This window comes from Lynx rufus, unplaced genomic scaffold (assembly GCF_022079265.1).
Source record: "Lynx rufus isolate CCGP_SWC_20201006 ecotype Redwood Valley unplaced genomic scaffold, mLynRuf1.p SCAF_2, whole genome shotgun sequence".
NCBI classification, from domain to species: Eukaryota; Metazoa; Chordata; class Mammalia; order Carnivora; family Felidae; genus Lynx; species Lynx rufus.
This window is the reverse complement of record NW_025814834.1, coordinates 66,276,240-66,293,848: the sequence shown is the minus strand read 5'-3', so window position 1 is coordinate 66,293,848 and position 17,609 is coordinate 66,276,240. Positions and strand designations below refer to the sequence as shown.

Sequence of the window (17,609 nt, the reverse complement as noted above, 5' to 3'; positions counted from 1 at the left end):
CAGGCAAAAGAAATCTGATACTTCAAAATCTATTGCACAAAGTCAAACGTGGAATAAACAAAAGCTTTAAAATTAAAGTATCTAGATATATAGAAAGTCCAAGTATTTTGACATTTACAGTGGCTTTATGTTGGTGCAGTTAGCTGTTTTTTCTAAGCTGCTTCTTTACAGGGGACTAATTTAATTGTTTCTGAGGGAAGAAGTTAGGAGCTACATTTGCAAGAGTTGTAAAAGATACAACTTTTTGTAAAAGATACAAATTAAAATGATTTTTAAAAGTAGGGTGTAGCCTGATGAATAAAAATATTAGTAAGCAAAATTAGGAACTGAATACACAAGCCAGGTGTAATTCATTTAAATGTCAAAGACTCAAGGACAAAGCCCTCAATACACCTAAAACATTCCCTCCAAAAATAAGGAGGCTGCATCCATGGGGTGAGATTACAGTCTCAGGTATATTACTTACTGCTCACTTACCTCTATAAATGGCAATTGGTAGAGCTGAGTATTCACATGAGAAATCTTAGAAATATTCTATGTATTGAATTTTACAAATTTATCTGCAATCCACTTATTCTTCCTATTGTTGCTTCTTCCAGGAATCTTGATACTTGGAAAAATATGCCTTCGTTGATCAGTATAGTCTTGAAAATAAAGAAAGCTGGGATGAGACGTTAGCACTCAGGCCTGGTCCACATTTGTCACATTTTATATTATTTTGACATCCACTGGCTACCTTCTTGAAATGCTCCCAGTGCTGAATGAACTGTGATGCTTTTGGAAGATTTGCTGGTTTGTCATGCATTGTTTCAGGAGCAAGTGCTAAAGTCTCATCCCAGCTTTCTTTATTTTCAAGACTATATTGATCAACGAAGGCATATTTTTCCAAGTATTTTTAAATTGTTTATAGATTTTCTGACCAAAGGTATTCACTTTCACTTAGGTGAACTTTGTTTTTAATGTCTTCACCGCCCTTTACAAGACTCACACTGTCAAGTATCCCAGAGTGCACTAAGTAGGATCATTTTCTAACCTTTATCACAGACTTAACAATGAACATTTCTCCTTCCAGAACATACCCAGAGACAATGCTTAAATCCAAAGTCCCCCTTCAGTGCTTAGTCGATGGTGCATATGGCCATTATTATGAGGATCCGGGACTTAGAACGTATGTCTACAGAACCAGAACTTCTCGCATTTTCATAGCCTGCGATATCAACGTCAACTACAAATTCTCCTTCCTGAGCCTGGACAACTCCCAGCTTCACTGTATTATGCCGATTGGGTCTGTGGGAATATGCCATGCACTTCCTGCATCTCCTTTTCCAGATCACTTTGGCTGTTGAAGGGCTGGTAGCGAATGTAAATGTCATCTTCTAGTGTGAAAGAAAATTCACGGTGTGAAAGTAATTTTTTATCACTTCGTTATAGCGGAGCCAGCGATAGTACTGGGCGGAGGGAAAGAGCCTCAGGTAACAAAGTTGAAGCAGCTGGGTCAGCTCAACCAGTGAAACGTCTCCGTCTGCGCAGAGCGCGGAACTCTGTGCCACAGGATTATCGCGAGAATTGGCGGGAACAGCACCGCCCAAGCCTGCGCCACAGGTCCGACCGGCGCCCTCTGCAGGGGCCGCTGGAAATCGTAGTTCCCACTTTGGGGCTGGCCTCAGGACCGTAGTGCTCCCCTGGTCTCTGTACACCCTCGAGGAGGCCGCACCTATTCCAGAAAAAAGGGGTTTGTGCAGAAAGGTGAGCTTTTGAGCAGACTGGGAACGAATAACCAGAGAAAGACACACAGAACACAAGGGATGAGAGAACCGGAGGGGAGCTTCCATGCTCTCTCCAGGCACACGGCTCTTCCCGAATCTCCTCTACATGTTTACCAACGTGGAAGCTCCCAGTGCGACTTTTTAACACACTGTAAGTTGCATGCTGCAAAAACCTGTGTATGCCTGAAGAAGGGAAGGAGGTTGGAAGTATCAAGCTTATTTGCCTTCCTGGCTTAGGTGTAATTGCTGCCCCGAGTCTGAGCTTCACAGAATATGAGTAAACTTCAGATGGAGTTCAAAACTTGCTTATTAGTCTGCAAATCTTAAAGGCCAAATGGTCAGAAATTTGCCAAAGTAAGATGTGATTTCTCTTGGAGTAGAACTTCACTTGTTTCTTTCAGAAATAGTAATCTAAATTTCGAAATAATGAGAAAAATAAACCAGTAAATTCAATCGGTACTTGAACCTGTTCATTACCTATTTGGCACAATGCAAAAGTTAACATTACTCACTTTTTTTTTTTTTTTTTTTTTTTGGAGAGGATCTCACTTAAGACTATTTTTCCTTATCCTAAGATCATAAATATGTTCTCCTATATTTTCTTTTAAAAAATTAAAGCTTTTCTTTATTAGACTGGAATTTGTTTTTTAATCTAGTGAAAAAACGAACTTTCTGGGGGAGAAAGCCATGGAAGGTATTGGAGATTCCAGGGAGATAGAATATATTAAAATATCTATCATGTCTTTCAGGAAGATAGAGATAATTGCTGAATTAAGAAGAAGAAGGAGGGGCGCCTGGGTGGCTCAGTCGGTTAAGCGGCCGACTTCAGCTCACGTCGTGATCTCGTGGTCCGTGAGTTCGAGCCCTGCGTCGGGCTCTGTGCTGACAGCTGAGAGCCTGGAGCCTGTTTCAGATACTGTGTCTCCCTCTCTCTGACCCTCCCCGTTCATGCTCTGTCTCTGTCTCAAAAATAAATGAACGTTAAAAAAAAATTGAAAAAAAAAAAAGAGGAGGAAGGAAGGAAGGAAAAGAAAACAGTGAAGGGTAAGGTAGTGACCAGACCAAAAAAAAAAAAAAAAAATGAAGAATAAATGCATTTAAAACCATCAAAAGACATTGGATCTTTCAAGTACAGAGCAGGAAAAGAAAAATCAAAAACAAAAGTTATTAAAGAAATAGAAACTTGGGAAAAATATTTGTATTAATCAGCTCTGGCTCTCAAAACAAAATACTGTAGACTGGGTGCCTTAAACAACAGAGATTTATTTCTCATGTTTTTGGAGGTTGGTAAGTCCAAGATCAAGATTCAGTTTTCTGGGAAGGGTTCTCTTCCTGGCTTGCAGAGGCTTTTTCACTGTATTCTCACGTGGTGGAGAGGAAACATGCCTTCTGGCACCTCTTCTTTTATAAGGGCAATAACCCCATCACGAGGGTCACACCTTCGTCATCTCATTGAAATCTGTTTACCTCCCCAAGTCTGTCTCCAGTTGCCATCACATTGGGCGTTAGGGCTTCAACAAATGAATTCTGGAGGGACATAATACCCTTCCACTCCTGTGTATATAGCATTCATGTCGTTCTCATATACAAAATACAAGTATGCCATTGCAGCAGCTCCAAAAGTCTTAACTCTTTCCAGCATCAATTCTAAAGTCAAGCTGAAAGTCTCATCTAAATATCAAAATCAGATATGAATGAGACTCAAGGTATGATTCATCTGTGGCAAAATTCCTTTCCAGCTGTGGGCTTGTATAAAGTTATATTTAAGGGCAAAGACTGAGCATATTAACTATGGGATGAGGGGAATAAGAATAGTGATCATGAAAGAAAGGCAAAAATATAAGAAGAGGACAGGTAGAGATACATGATGGCAATGTGTTTTTCAATTTAAAAGTATAATTGACCATTCATTCAAACTGAGCTCCAGTAGAAAAACAAAACAATAAAAGGAGAAGAAAGGAAGGGGATAAAAACCCTTTAATATTTGATGTTTATTATTGGGAGTTCTGAATGTCTTATTTAATACTTTATTTAAAAATGAACATATTGAACCTTTTAATTTATTGGTCCTCATAGGGAGAAGGGGAGTCTCTCTCCCATATATTTCTAAATGTGGAATTCTTTTTCATTACTTATTCATGCACTATTTATCGTTAATATTATTTATTACTGTACTACTACCATTATATCACTGCGATGCATTGATATAGTGATTCTTGTTTATCCTGTTTGTCCTTCCACATGTTCTTTCTAACTAAAGATTCATGTCTTCCAGTTGTACTAGAATGTTCTCAGCTTTACCGCTTTGGGTATTGTTTCTCCACTACTTCCTCAGTGTTTTTCTCATGCACTCCTATTAGAGATAAATTAGATCCTCTGACTAAATCTGTAATTTGACATCCATTTCTGAACTTCTTTTTTTTGTGTGTGTATTTTCACTCTTTATCTTACTTGCTTTTCTATGTTTGGTGTGCATTTTTTAAGACAAGAAAATAATCCTTTCATTCTATTCCTTTTCAACCTATAAAAATCTGTTAAATTTTTAATTTCAGTGATTATACTTTTAATACCTGATATTTGGGGCTAATTGTTTTTCATATTGCCCTCCTATGTGTTTCATGGTTACCTTTCTTCCTATGCCTTTGAGAATCTGCAACACAAAGATTTTAAGGTCATCTTAGATATTTTGTACTGTGTCTGAAGTGACAATCTCTTGAATTTTGATTTGTCTAATCTATTGCTTTTATTATTCTTTTCCTCATTTGTTTTAGAATTTTGGTTTGCAGGCTGATCTGTGATTACATCTGTCTCCCCTTCATTCTCTCTCTGTGCTCGTATTGTCTAGTTTTGGGTGTCTCAATTTGGTCTTTGTAATCCTGTGTATATAACCAGACCTTATATTGTCAGTTTAGCATTACATCTTCTGGGGATAGTGGGGAGAACTCGGATTGAGTCACAAGCCTAGGAAGTGGCTTGGTACCTACCCTTAATGGGAAGATTTTTCTGTTTTTTCCTCCATATGCTTAGGTATGCCTCTTTATATAAGTCATTTCCTTGGAAAAGTTGTAGCTTTTCTTTGTTTCCAAATTCACAGGCCCAGATCCAAACCATAAGCCTGTATATAGTGTGCACCTCAATGAGGCATTTTTAATCTCTGCTTCCCCCATCTATTGTACCTACTGCTGGAGGCAAAGCCCAGTAGACCTGAAGTTTCAATCGTGCTTTCTGTTTTTCACATCTGATATTTCATTACTGGTTCCATAGATGTTTATCTTATTTTTAAGGATTCCTTTTCTTTAAAAAAATTTTCCTTTCTAGACTTTCTCTATAATTGATATTTGTTTAATGTACAGAGCTCTGTCAAAGAGTGAACTGATCTCTGTCTTCTTTTTCATTAAAAACAAAACAAAAAATAACTTAAAGCTAAAAATAAGACTTAAGAGATTCTTTTCAAATCATTTGAAAGAAATTATTTTCTCAGAGTCTTAAAATGTATAACTATAGGTTAGTCTCCATTATAAAATCTTTCATGAGGGCAGTGTTTCAAAAATTATTTTCCTGTATTTGTACAAATTATTTTTAATCTGCTAGTTGCTAGTCAAGATTTTTAAAGTTTAAAATGACATAATTGGGGGTCCCTGGGTGGCTCAGTCAGTTAAGCATCGGACTCTTGATCTCAGCTCAGGTCTTGATCTCAGGGTCATGAGTTCAAGCCCCATGTTGGGCTCGATGTTGGGCTGAGCATGAAGCTTACTTAACAAAAAAATAAAAATAAAAATAAAAAAAATTAAAAGAAAATATTAAAAATATTAAAGAAAATTTAAAATGACAATTATAACTTTTAGAGAGGTTACTTTTTTGTCTTTTGATCACATATCAGCAAAAGCATAATTGCAAATAACATTGCTTAATAGAAATACTTATTTTAATTATAGAGTCAAACTTATTTCCATGGTTTTATTTTGTAAAAATAAAACTTGGAGATTGAATGTGCTTCATCTGAGTCATTAATTTGGGCAGATTTCTTCAGTAGAAAGTAGTGTCACACCAAACCTTGTCAAAAGATAAAATTTTGAAAATGCATTAAAAATAATGGAGTAATAATTTGCATGAATATTTGATCACAGAGATATAAATCTATTTTAAATTAATAACAAACATCTATTCAAATGTGTAGTATTACTTGTAGTGTGAGTTTTTACAATGCTGTAAAAATATTCACTTCTGTGAATCATCTTTTTCAGATATTTGTCATAAAGGTATTTATTTATCCCTTCGTGTCTAACATGTTTAGAGAATACTAAGTACATACTTTTTCAGTAAAAAGTTGCTAACTTTACCTTTGTAAAAGGTAATAATGTTGGAATGAAAGATAGTGAAAAGGTATCATTTTACTCCCTAAAAGACACAGTCAAAATACATCCCTATATTAGATTAAGATGCATTTAAGTGATTTTCGCTCTCTTTCAGTCTTTAGCAATTAGCTAGCTCTGATTTCATGTCCTTTAATTTTCAAATTCATTCACTTAATTAATTTAGCAAGTTTGTAATTAAAAATATTCTAAGCCATTTTTAGTAGTCTTTAGCTTAGTGTTTTAATCTACAATTTTACCTAAAGAAATCTCATCATAAACTGGATACACAGAATCAAAGCTGACCAACTTTACATGAATTATATATAAAAAGAACACAGGCTCTGGAGTCAGAAACCTGAGTGTGTATTCTGGCTTTACCACTTAATGCCTCTGTGACCTTAATGCCACTTAAAGTGTCAGTTTTATCATCTGTGAAATGCTGGAAATAGCACATATCTGCTAGATTTGTTGGAGAATAAAATGAGGTAATATAAAATCATCAGCCCAATGTTTATCCCATTTCAGGGACTCTCAGTGGTGATTATATCAGAGTTCTAGATTATGTATTTGATTTCTTGGAACCAAAGTATCCCAACAAACTGTCTTTAAAATATATGTATTTTAATCAATATCCCTTTTTTAAAATTTTATTTTATTATTATTATTTTGAGTACTTACTGTAAGGCCTGAGTCTAGGTTGGAAGTGCAAACATGAGCTTGAATTCTAAGCTGGTGAGGAAAAACATTGATAATTAGAAAATTTTCCTAATTTCCAGTAAAAAGGCAGATGAAATTTAGTTGGGAGTAAGAACCAAGAACTATAAAATAATTAGACTTTAAGAAAGCTATTATCTCTGTTTCTTTCTGTTACTCTCTGTCTCTCTTTCTGGCGTAAAATTTTCTCTCATGCCCATTTCTCCTTGTGGGTCAGCTTCTTTCATCTTTCTCCTCAGATTTCAAATTTCTTTGTTCAAGTTGCTTGTGGCAGCTTGGTGACTGCCATATTAGCCTCTTTCAGTGCAGAGACTCTACTTCTAATCTCTCTAGGTAACAACTCTGCAGTCCTTGGAGACAGATTCCCATTGACCTGGTTTTGGTTGACTGTCCGCCTACTTCAGTTGGTTGTGGCATGTGGCATGTGGCATGTGGTCATGGAATCGGCCACTTATTCGGAAGAAACTGAGAACATCCAGGGGCCTAAGGATGTGGTCTGTATAGGCAGGAATAAGTTAGTTTCTATCTACTAATAAATATTCCAAAGAAGGGGAAATATATTATTCAGAGAAAAGGAACTAAAAAAACTGCTACAGCATAGGCTGATTGAAATAAGATCAACCAAGTTGTATATGACTTCATGTAAATTTTCCCACATTGAAATATCTTAATATAATGCAGTGACAAAAAGAGAAATATTTATGAATATTGAAGAAACTGTTACATGAATCTAAGAATACCCTAGCAAAGACTTGTTGTCTTAATAAAATGTTATAATTGTTCAAAACCTTGTTTAGACACCTTTATAAATTACTGTTTTTTGTAAACTTATTTGCTTCAATCACCTTTCTCTTGTGAACAAAGACAAAACATTTGGCTTCACTCTACTCCAGTGGTACAGATTGTTCCTCGAACCACAGCCAAATAGAAACTATTGGTTTGAAAGATGGGCAGGTGAGACTCTGTGTGTATGTGTTTTTCAATATGTATATGTTTATACAACAGTATTTGAGGAAGGATTTATGGTAGCTCGTTCAATATTGCATCAGAAAATATTACTTTACTATAAAGTATTTCAAATAGCATGTCCTACTGATAATGGGAAAAGGACATCACTCTACATTACACACACAAAAATCAATAGTATTATCTGGAATTTAGATCTAGGAAAAAAGAAGTGACATCCAAGGACAAAGGATAAGTCACACAGAAGTAGGAACATAATTTGGATTCTTAACACCAACTAATTCTATAGTGAGGAGAGTGAAATTTAAAACATGGCACCCAACTTGGAGAGGATAACTTACCTAAATTGAAAGAAAAAACATTTCTCAGACTGTGCCAATCAGGGAAGTTAATAATATATGATTTACATGATAAAAATTACTTGTTTTCTTGAACAAAATTACTTTTAGTGTAGTTCAGATCAACTAATATTGAATGTCTACTGTGTATTAGATTCCATACTAAGTAAGTTTTGAGGAGAAAGAATTAATAAAAGTTACAGTGCCTTCTTCTAAGGATTTTAAATGAGGATATTAGATGAGGAAAACATGAATACACATAAGTATTAATTCACTGTTCCTTTCAGAATGATAGAAGCATGTATACAGTACCAAAAAAAAATATGGGGCGCCTGGGTAGCTCAGTCGATTAAGTGTCTGACTCTTGGTTTTGGCTCAGGTCATGATGTTGAAGTTCGTATGATCAGACGCCCTATTGGGCTCTGAGCTGACAGTGCAGAGACTGCTTAGGATTCTCTCTCTCCCTGTCTCTCTCTGCCCTTCCCCTGCTTGTGCTCTTTCTTTCTCAAGATAAATAACTAAACATTTTTTAAAAATATGAAGAAAATTATGTTGAAACTACCAGTGTATAACTACAGTGTGATTCACTAATCCTATAGATTCCAGGCTAATAAAGACTAGAGATTCGCCATGAATCCTAATGGTGCCTTGTGAAAAGAATTGACAACAGATTTCTTTTCTATGGGGGCTTAAAACTTTAGGCCAAATGCTTGAGGTGTTAAATATTAAATAAAAAATCAGCCAATGGGTAATGCAATTTTTTTCCTTTTTATTATTTTTTTACAAATTTTGTTTTAAATGTTCATTTATTTTTGAGAGAGCGAGAGAGAGAGCATGAGCGGGGGAGGGGCAGAGAGAGAGGGACACACAGAATCTGAAGCAAGTTCCAGGCTCCGAGCTGTCATCACAGAGCCTGACACGGGGCCCAAACTCACAGACCGCGAGATCATGACCTGAGCTGACCTGAGCTGACCTGAGCTGAAGTCGGACGCTCAACCAACTGAGCCACTCAGGTGCCCCTCCTTTTTGTTTTATATAGTAGGGCCTTCCCATGCATCTGAAATCAAGTTTGATAGACAGTTACCTACTTCGTGCCTTGCATGCCTTGTTTAGGGAATTGGTTCCCCTTCAACATGACCCCACTTGGGACTCCTGTTTGTGTCAGATCTCAAACAGTGTTCCTGGATTTCTTGTACCTGTTTTTCATTCTATAGACCCAGTTTATTTCTTGCCTATGACATTGTATGGTTTTCTTGTTATGACCTTATTATGCTCTAGCTATATTTGAAGGCTATCCCTCATTCACATGCTCAAATTTGGCATGATTGATATTGCCTGTATTTTGTCTTGATGACCTAAGCTCTGCCTAAATTATGTATCAGTTGTGACATATAATTTTTCATGCCTTGATTATCTGGCCCAGATTTTGTCCCTTTCCCCTTGCAGCTTGCTGTAAAAATTTTGGGATTATATTAAGGATATATAATAGTTTTCCTGTAATGCTCAAGATCTGATTTTTATTTGGTTATTATATCAAGGTTTTACAAATTTTAAGCAAAGGCTATATTTATTTTAATTCTCACTGTATCTGAAGATCCCATAAGACCCACTCCCTTCTTTCTCCCAGTGCCCATGTGAAACATCTTGGGTAAGTCTGTGCTTAGAAGCTTAACTTGAATATGCTCAGAAAACACTTCCAACAGTAGTGTGAGTGAATGGTTTGGTAGACTATGGAAGCCATAGGGTAGGTTCCTTAGCACTAGGCTCTCTGATTGCAGTGTTATTGTCTGTGCTTAGATATTTGACTTCAACAGATTTGACAACCTCAATTGTGATTACATACATTAATAATATTTTATTGATGTTTCCATTGAGGCAACATGTAGAACATGGGACAAAGATATGGATAGATGAGAGGCAGTGTTAGAGTGAAGTGAATGGAAGGATTCTAGTGATACCATATATACTAATTACTGAGACTGGTAATTAGGATGTATCTGTCCTAATTTTAGATTTGCCTCTGACTATAATTGGTAAATCATTGAACCCATGTTTTCAAGATTTTCTTTTGAAAATGAAAGAGATTAGGTTTGATACTTGAAAGTGACTTTGCTCACCCTGTGTAAATTTTGGCATGGATGTTAGGGCTTCGTTCTTTGCTCTAGGTTATTTTTATTAAAAATAAAAATATTCTTTTTTTTAACGTTTATTCATTTTTGAGAGGCAGAGACAGAGCGCAAGCAGGGGTGAGGCAGAGAGAGAGGGAGACACAGAATCCGAAAGAGGCTCCAGCTCTGAGCTGTCAGCACAGAGCCCAATGTGGGGCTCCAACTCAAGAGGTGTGAGATCATGACCTGAGCTGAAGTTGGATGCTTAACCTACTGAGCCACCCAGGTGCCCTCAAAATAAAAATATTCTTATTGCTTTAAACATCACTGAAATGATAACAATTTGTAAATTATAAAATGGAAAAAGTAAGATATAGACCATCAAAAAAATATTGTAAAAACTTTTGAGGTGTGGGGGTTACTTATATTTAAATATCCTTTTAATATGGGATATTAGTAAGAAACATAGAGTGCAAAAACACAGAACTGGCAATTGTATATGTTAGTGGCATTGAGCACCCTGAGTTTTTGTATTTCATATTCTTTCGTATTCTTTCCATATTCTTATAATTTTTAGTTATTCAATTCTCTCTTAATTCTGAACTCCTTCCTTTCTTCTAGCCAAAGATTTATAAACCATATATAATAAGGCATAAATATATGATAGAAGTTGAATTTTTCACTCCTCTCAAGAACACATGTGTTTAAGCAGGGTGAAAGCTTTAAGCCAAATAAATGACTGGCATTACATGTGGAAATATAGGGATCAGCCCATTGTCAAAAAGTTTTCCTTTCTTTTTCTTTTAAACAGCAGAACCCCAGTGCACCTGAAATCAAGCATTGGCAATTAATTAACTGTTTTGTGCTAAGACAATGCTGTTCTTAAATTCATTATTTATTCTCTTATATTTCAGAAAAATTTATATGTGAATTATTCATAGCACAAAATCTGCTTAAATGTTGTATTTTCCATGTCATAGTTATGCAGACATTAAAAAAATAGGACAAAACACAAAATGCATAAAAATTGAAGTAAATTGAATTTGGTTTTACCTATACTGTCTAAACCTAAGACAGTAGACAAATGACTTTTTTTTCTTGGTACTTTTATGCAATTATATGCTGAAGGAGAGGAAGAAACATTACTTGAAACCTAGGGAATTTGAGTATTTTATACTATGGAGCTGAGAGTGTTGGACTGCTTTGAGAGCCAGGTCATATTTGCAATTTTCAAAGGTGGTATGGATATCTGGGTCTGTGGAAACAGTCTTGTTGAAATGGTATAAGTACAGTCCAGAGAGAAAGTGATGGAGAATAACACATCAATGGAGTCTGACCATTTTTAATCCCTTCATTGTAGATTTACTGGTCTTAGTTCCTGTGGCTTGGGAGAAGTAATTTTATTGGTATTCCCTGTTTACATTTTCCTTTTTATTTCTAGAGTATTAGAAACACAACATCACAAGATAACAGTTTGTAAATAGAGTGTTAAAAAGCATACAGAACTTAATTTGATTTGCCTTTGAGATTTATTACCTTGAAAAAAGAGGCATAGGAGAGAAAATCAAGAACTTCATTGTACAACAAATTGAATGAGACTGACAGCTGAGATGTTAGAATATAAACTAATTGCTTAATATGTAATCTGGTTATAAACAAACATTATGATGCTTGTCTATGTTCATCTCCATGAAGGGTAGATCATTTCTGCTTGAGAGCTATGCCAATAAATTAAAAATACAGTATAAGCATTGTTCTGTCTTTTCACATGAATGCATAGGAGTACATGTTGTTCCTGCTATTTAAAAAAATGCTTCACTTAACAAGGGCTGAACTGAGGCTCTGATGGGCAGTCAAATTAAACTCACATTACAAGACAAAATGATCTTCCTATCCATTCATAACTGTAACACCCAGTATCATTACTCATTATATATAGTGTGGACTTCTAATTTTAGCTTTCTAGAAGGATGAATTTAATGGCATTTATGTTGTTATATATATATATATAGGTGTATATGTGTATATATATATATATATATCTTGGGGTGTATATGTATATATACATATATATATATATACACACCCCAAGATATATATATATATATATATATGAATTATGCCTAAGATTTTGAGTATGGAATAATGGCAAGTTTATACATTTTTAAATGAACCAACATATATATATATATATATATATATACACACATATATATATATACACACCCCAAGATATATATATATATATATATATGAATTATACCTAAGATTTTGAGTATGGAATAATGGCAAGTTTATACATTTTTAAAAATGTATAAACTTGCCATTATTCCATACTCAAAATCTTGGGCATAATTCACAAGAGTTAAAACTTAAAATAATGTATGCAAAGAGCAACGCAAAGAAGTTTTAAGGTTTTTTGTTTTTTAGTTAAATTGAAGCTAAAGTTTTTTGACTACACTTTACCTGGTGCCGTATTGTTATTTTTAAAGCATCACTGGAATTTATTCCATTTGAAAATATGAAGACTTTCTGCTAGAATTTGAAACCATTGAAAGTAGCAAAGGCCATCCAGAAAAATTGTGTTTTTACTACTGGACTGCTACCTTACTTAGGGACTATTAATTTGAAGTGATTATAACACAGTGTGAAAACTATTGCATTTATAAAACATCAAGCCTGATTTCCTTTGTAAAAAGTCTCACCAGTCTGAGATGTTAAATATAAATTATTCAATAGTTAGTTCTTATGCTTTTTAAGTGATTGTGCACTATAAATATGGGATGGTTTCAAAATACAGAATTCACAGGGGACTATAGCTTCCAGCTAAGATGGAGTGGAGTAACAGGATTTACACTTTTGCATGAAAACAAAACAACTCTCTCTATAAATATATTTCACTTATTGGAAACCAGATAACACAGGACCATGATCTCATCCTAGTCTCTCCTGCCTCCCTCCATCTCTGGTTTTATCCTAAATTTTGAAGTGGAAAAACTAATTCCACAAGCGCCTACTTCATCTGCCAGTCTTCCATGGCTGACAGGGTTCACAAGAATATATAAAGAGTACAAGAGTAAGGAATTATGGAGAAAATACCATTAATTATTGAAATATTCTGCTCAGGCAATTAAGATGAAGGTGTCAGGTACAGGTTTGGATGCTAGTTGGGGCCTCTGAGCTTTGACCAGATCAAATGGTCAAATGGTTGTTTGGTAGATTTTTCTGGTCTTTCTCTCATTTGATACCTGTTCTAAGTTATTCTTTGTTCTAAATCTATCATCTCTTGTTACTCTCCTTGAAAGTGTCGATAGAAAGCAAATTTACTTATGGTTTGGTAACGATATTTTTTTATTTTGGTAACTGTGACTAGGATACCCAAGCAGCAAAAAAGTAGAGGTGAATGAAATATTTTTAGCATACTTGGCCCAAGTCTGAGTGAACTACTACAGTTGCCTAAGGGAAATTGTGCTTAATACAGAGCTGCTGCAAATTAGAGCTAATTACCATCATTTACATTTTCATAGATAATACTCAAGGACAAAAAGGATACAATTAATGATATTTTCATCTCTTTTATGGAAATGTGACTTCTGGAAGATTCAATAAATACATAAGTAGCCAAAGAACAAGATTTCATTTTCAGAAACTTGGCCTATGATTTCAGATTTATTTGATCCTAGAAATGACAAAGAATTGATAACTTGATAAAAAAAGCCCTAAATATAATGGGGGTAGATAAGATCATAGGGTCATTTCCAAACGTTAATACTATTCAAATCAATAATACATTTTAAAAATAAAATATTAAAAATTTTATTTAATTTACTTTAAAATATATTTAAAGATAAATTTATTTAACATTTATTTAAAATTAAAATTTAGGTGTTTCAAATCTAAGAGATTTCTTTTTTTTTTAATATATGAAATTTATTGTCAAGTTGGTTTCCATACAACACCCAGTGCTCATCTCAACAGGTGCCCTCCTCAATACCCATCACCCACCCTCCCCTCCCTCCCACCCCCCATCAGCCCTCAGCTTGTTCTCAGTTTTTAAGAGTCTCTTATGCTTTGGCTCTCTCCCACTCTAACCTCTTTTTTTTTTTCCTTCCCCTTCCCCATGGGTTCCTGTTAAGTTTCTCAGGATCCACATAAGAGTGAAAACACATGGTATCTGTCTTTCTCTGTATGGCTTATTTCACTTAGCATCACACTCCAGTTCCATCCACGTTGCTACAAAGGACCATATTTCATTCTTTCTCATTGCCATGTAGTACTCCATTGTGTATATAAACCACAATTTCTTTATCCATTCATCAGTTGATGGACATTTCGGCTCTTTCCATAATTTGGCTATTGTTGAGAGTGCTGCTATAAACATTGGGGTACAGGTGCCCCTATGCATCAGTACTCCTGTATCCCTTGGGTAAATTCCTAGCAGTGCTACTGCTGGGTCATAGGGTAGGTCTATTTTTAATTTTTTTGAGGAACCTCCACATTGTTTTCCAGAGTGGCTGCACCAGTTTGCATTCCCACCAACAGTGCAAGAGGGTTCCCGTTTCTCCACATCCTCTTCAGCATCTATAGTCTCCTGATTTGTTCATTTTGGCCACTCTGACTGTAAGGTGACATCTGAGTGTGGTTTTGCAAATTTAAGAGATTTCAACTAAGAAAAGGAAAAGTATCTGTGGTTATAAGTAGGGCTTTTTGATGTGCTCAGGTTTTAAATATGAATTTTTAAATTATGTAAGAGGTGTTACATAACCATAATAAAATAAAAATACCCCACAAAAATACAGTTGAAAGTTACAGACCTTAAGGAAGTTGTTAATGAATACTTAAGACTATTTTCACAACAAGAACAGGAAAGAATTCCTATTTGGAATAAATGATATAAAATTAAGAAGGAGGGGAAGAGAGTGAGACCGAGAAAACACAAAATTACTACTTTTGTTTTTTGGGTTTTTTTGGTGATTTGCTTCCTTAGTAGAAATGTGTACAGATTTTAGAGTATTTACATTGGAGAACACCAAGAAATATTAGATATTGAAGATATGAATATAACATTGCTGTTGGTAATCTTTTAGATATAACAGACATTATACAATATATTAGAAGATCCAATATTCACAAATGTTGATGTTGTTTAAAAAAAAAAGGAAAAAGTAAACTGAAGATCAAGAGTTCAGTCCTTGACAGTACCTGTGAACAAGTTATTAAAACTAATTACTTTTAAATTATTTAAAAAAAAATTAATCTCTGGCTTTATTTAGAACATTTCTCTGCAAGATGTTTTTCCTTTTTTAAAAATATTTTTTGACTTGGTTAATATCACTGCTATAGACTAATAACCTTACCTAAATAAGAGTGGTTAAGTACAAGTTTAATATGAGCCAAGATAGTATGACTTAAAAGTTACATGAAAAATATCCAGCAGCTCGATTATAGCAGCAGCAAAGAATCAAATAGAAGAACAAAGATAACAAAAGAGAAACCTCATGGATTACAACTTCATTGGAGCCAGGCAACAGGGGATTTAACTTATGCTTAGGACATTAAAAGATATGCAGACTTCACTCCTGGAGTAACACAAAGGGAAACCTAGATAAAATAGAAAATCATAGTTATCTATAGGACTACTGAAGAGCAGTGAAGAAAGTCTTGAAAGTCTTGATGAACCAATTCCCAGAAAGAGAAGCAATTCATATGTGAGTAGTAAAAGCCCCAGAGCAGTTCTGGGGCAACTGCTAGGTCTGGTGAGGCAGGCAGTGAGAGGAAGTCTGGCAAAAATATAAGAATTGACTTACGGGGGTGAGGCCAAATGAGCTATTGGTTAAAATAGGGGCAGGCAGGAATGATTATAGTCTTGAATATAGTCAAAATGAGAGAATAGTTGCCTTTGTTCAACAATTGTCTCTGCTCCCCAACACCATTACCAGTTTTGCTGGTACAGTGAAGGTAGGGCTGAAAAACAAGAGAACAAACCAAAGCACAACAAATCAATCAGTCTAATGCCAAGCACTTTAATGCTGAGGAGAGAAGCAACAAAACAGGAGAGAATAAGTTTAAAGAAATAATGGTTAGACAGTTTCCAAGTTTTATGAGAGACATTGAATTACAAATTTAAGATATTAAGAGAAATTCCAAACAAGATAATCCAAGAAAATCACACATAGGCACATCATAGTAATACTACTGAAAATTTATGATAAATTCTAAAAGCATCCAGAGAAAACAGTCACATTGTGTACAGAGAAACAAAGTTAATATGGTGCCCAATTTCTCATTATGAAAAAAGCATACCAGAAGGTATTGAATGATAGCTTTTAAAGTTGTTTAGAGTGGTGCCTGGGTGGCTCAGTTGGTTGAATTACTCTTGATATCAGCTCAGGTTGTGATCTCACAGTTGTGAGATTGAGCCCTGTGTTGGAATCTGTGCTGAGTGTGGAGCCTGGTTGGGATTCTCTCCTTTCTCTACCTTCTCCCACTCATGCACTCCCTCTCTCTGTCTCAAATAAATAAACATTTAAAAAATCTTTTGAAAAAAACCCAACAAACAAAAAAACCCAACTATAAATACAGGTTTATATGTCCAACAAAAATAACCTTCTAAAGTAAAGGTGAAATAAAGACATTTTTCAGATTAAAAAAGGCAATGGAATTGCAGTGGCCAAAAGCTCTGCACCATAAGAAATGCTAAAGGCAGTTTTCAGTCTAAAAATAAGTAATACAAATTGGAAAGGTAAATCTACAGGAAGCTTTGAAGACCACTATAAATGGTAAGTATGTAAATATAAAAGACTTCATTTCCTAATTTCTTCAGAATACAAATTATGTTTGTAAAGCACAAACAGTAACATTTTGTAGTGGGGTTTATGTCACAAATAGTGATAAATTGCATCATAAAAATAGCATAAAGGATAGCAAGAGAGAAACATGGAACATTACTTTTGTAACCATCTTACATTATACTAAACTAGTATAATATTTTTATTTTAATTCCAGTGTAGTTAACATACAGTGTTATATTAGTTTCAGGTATACATTATAGTGATTCAACAATTGTATACATTACTCAGTGCTCATCACAATAAGTGCACTCTTAATTCCCTTCATCTGTTTCCCCATCCCCCTATTTACCTCCTCTAATAACCATCAATTTTCTGTCTATAGTTAAGGGTCTATTTTCTGGCTTGTCTTTTTTTCCTTTATTCATTGTTTCTTAAATTCCACATATGAGTGAAATCATACAGTATATGACTTTCTCGACTGACTTATTTCACTTAGGATTATACTCTCTAGTTTCATCCATGTTGTTGCAAGTGGCAAGATTTCATTGTTTTTTATGACTGAGTAATATTC

General features: G+C 34.8%; 1 pseudogene; it reads right to left on the bottom strand.

The window, feature by feature from the left end:
* Positions 1-634: 634 nt before the first annotated feature.
* Positions 635-1,832, bottom strand: LOC124514197 (DNA primase small subunit-like; annotated as a pseudogene).
* Between the last annotated feature and the right edge of the window lie 15,777 nt (positions 1,833-17,609).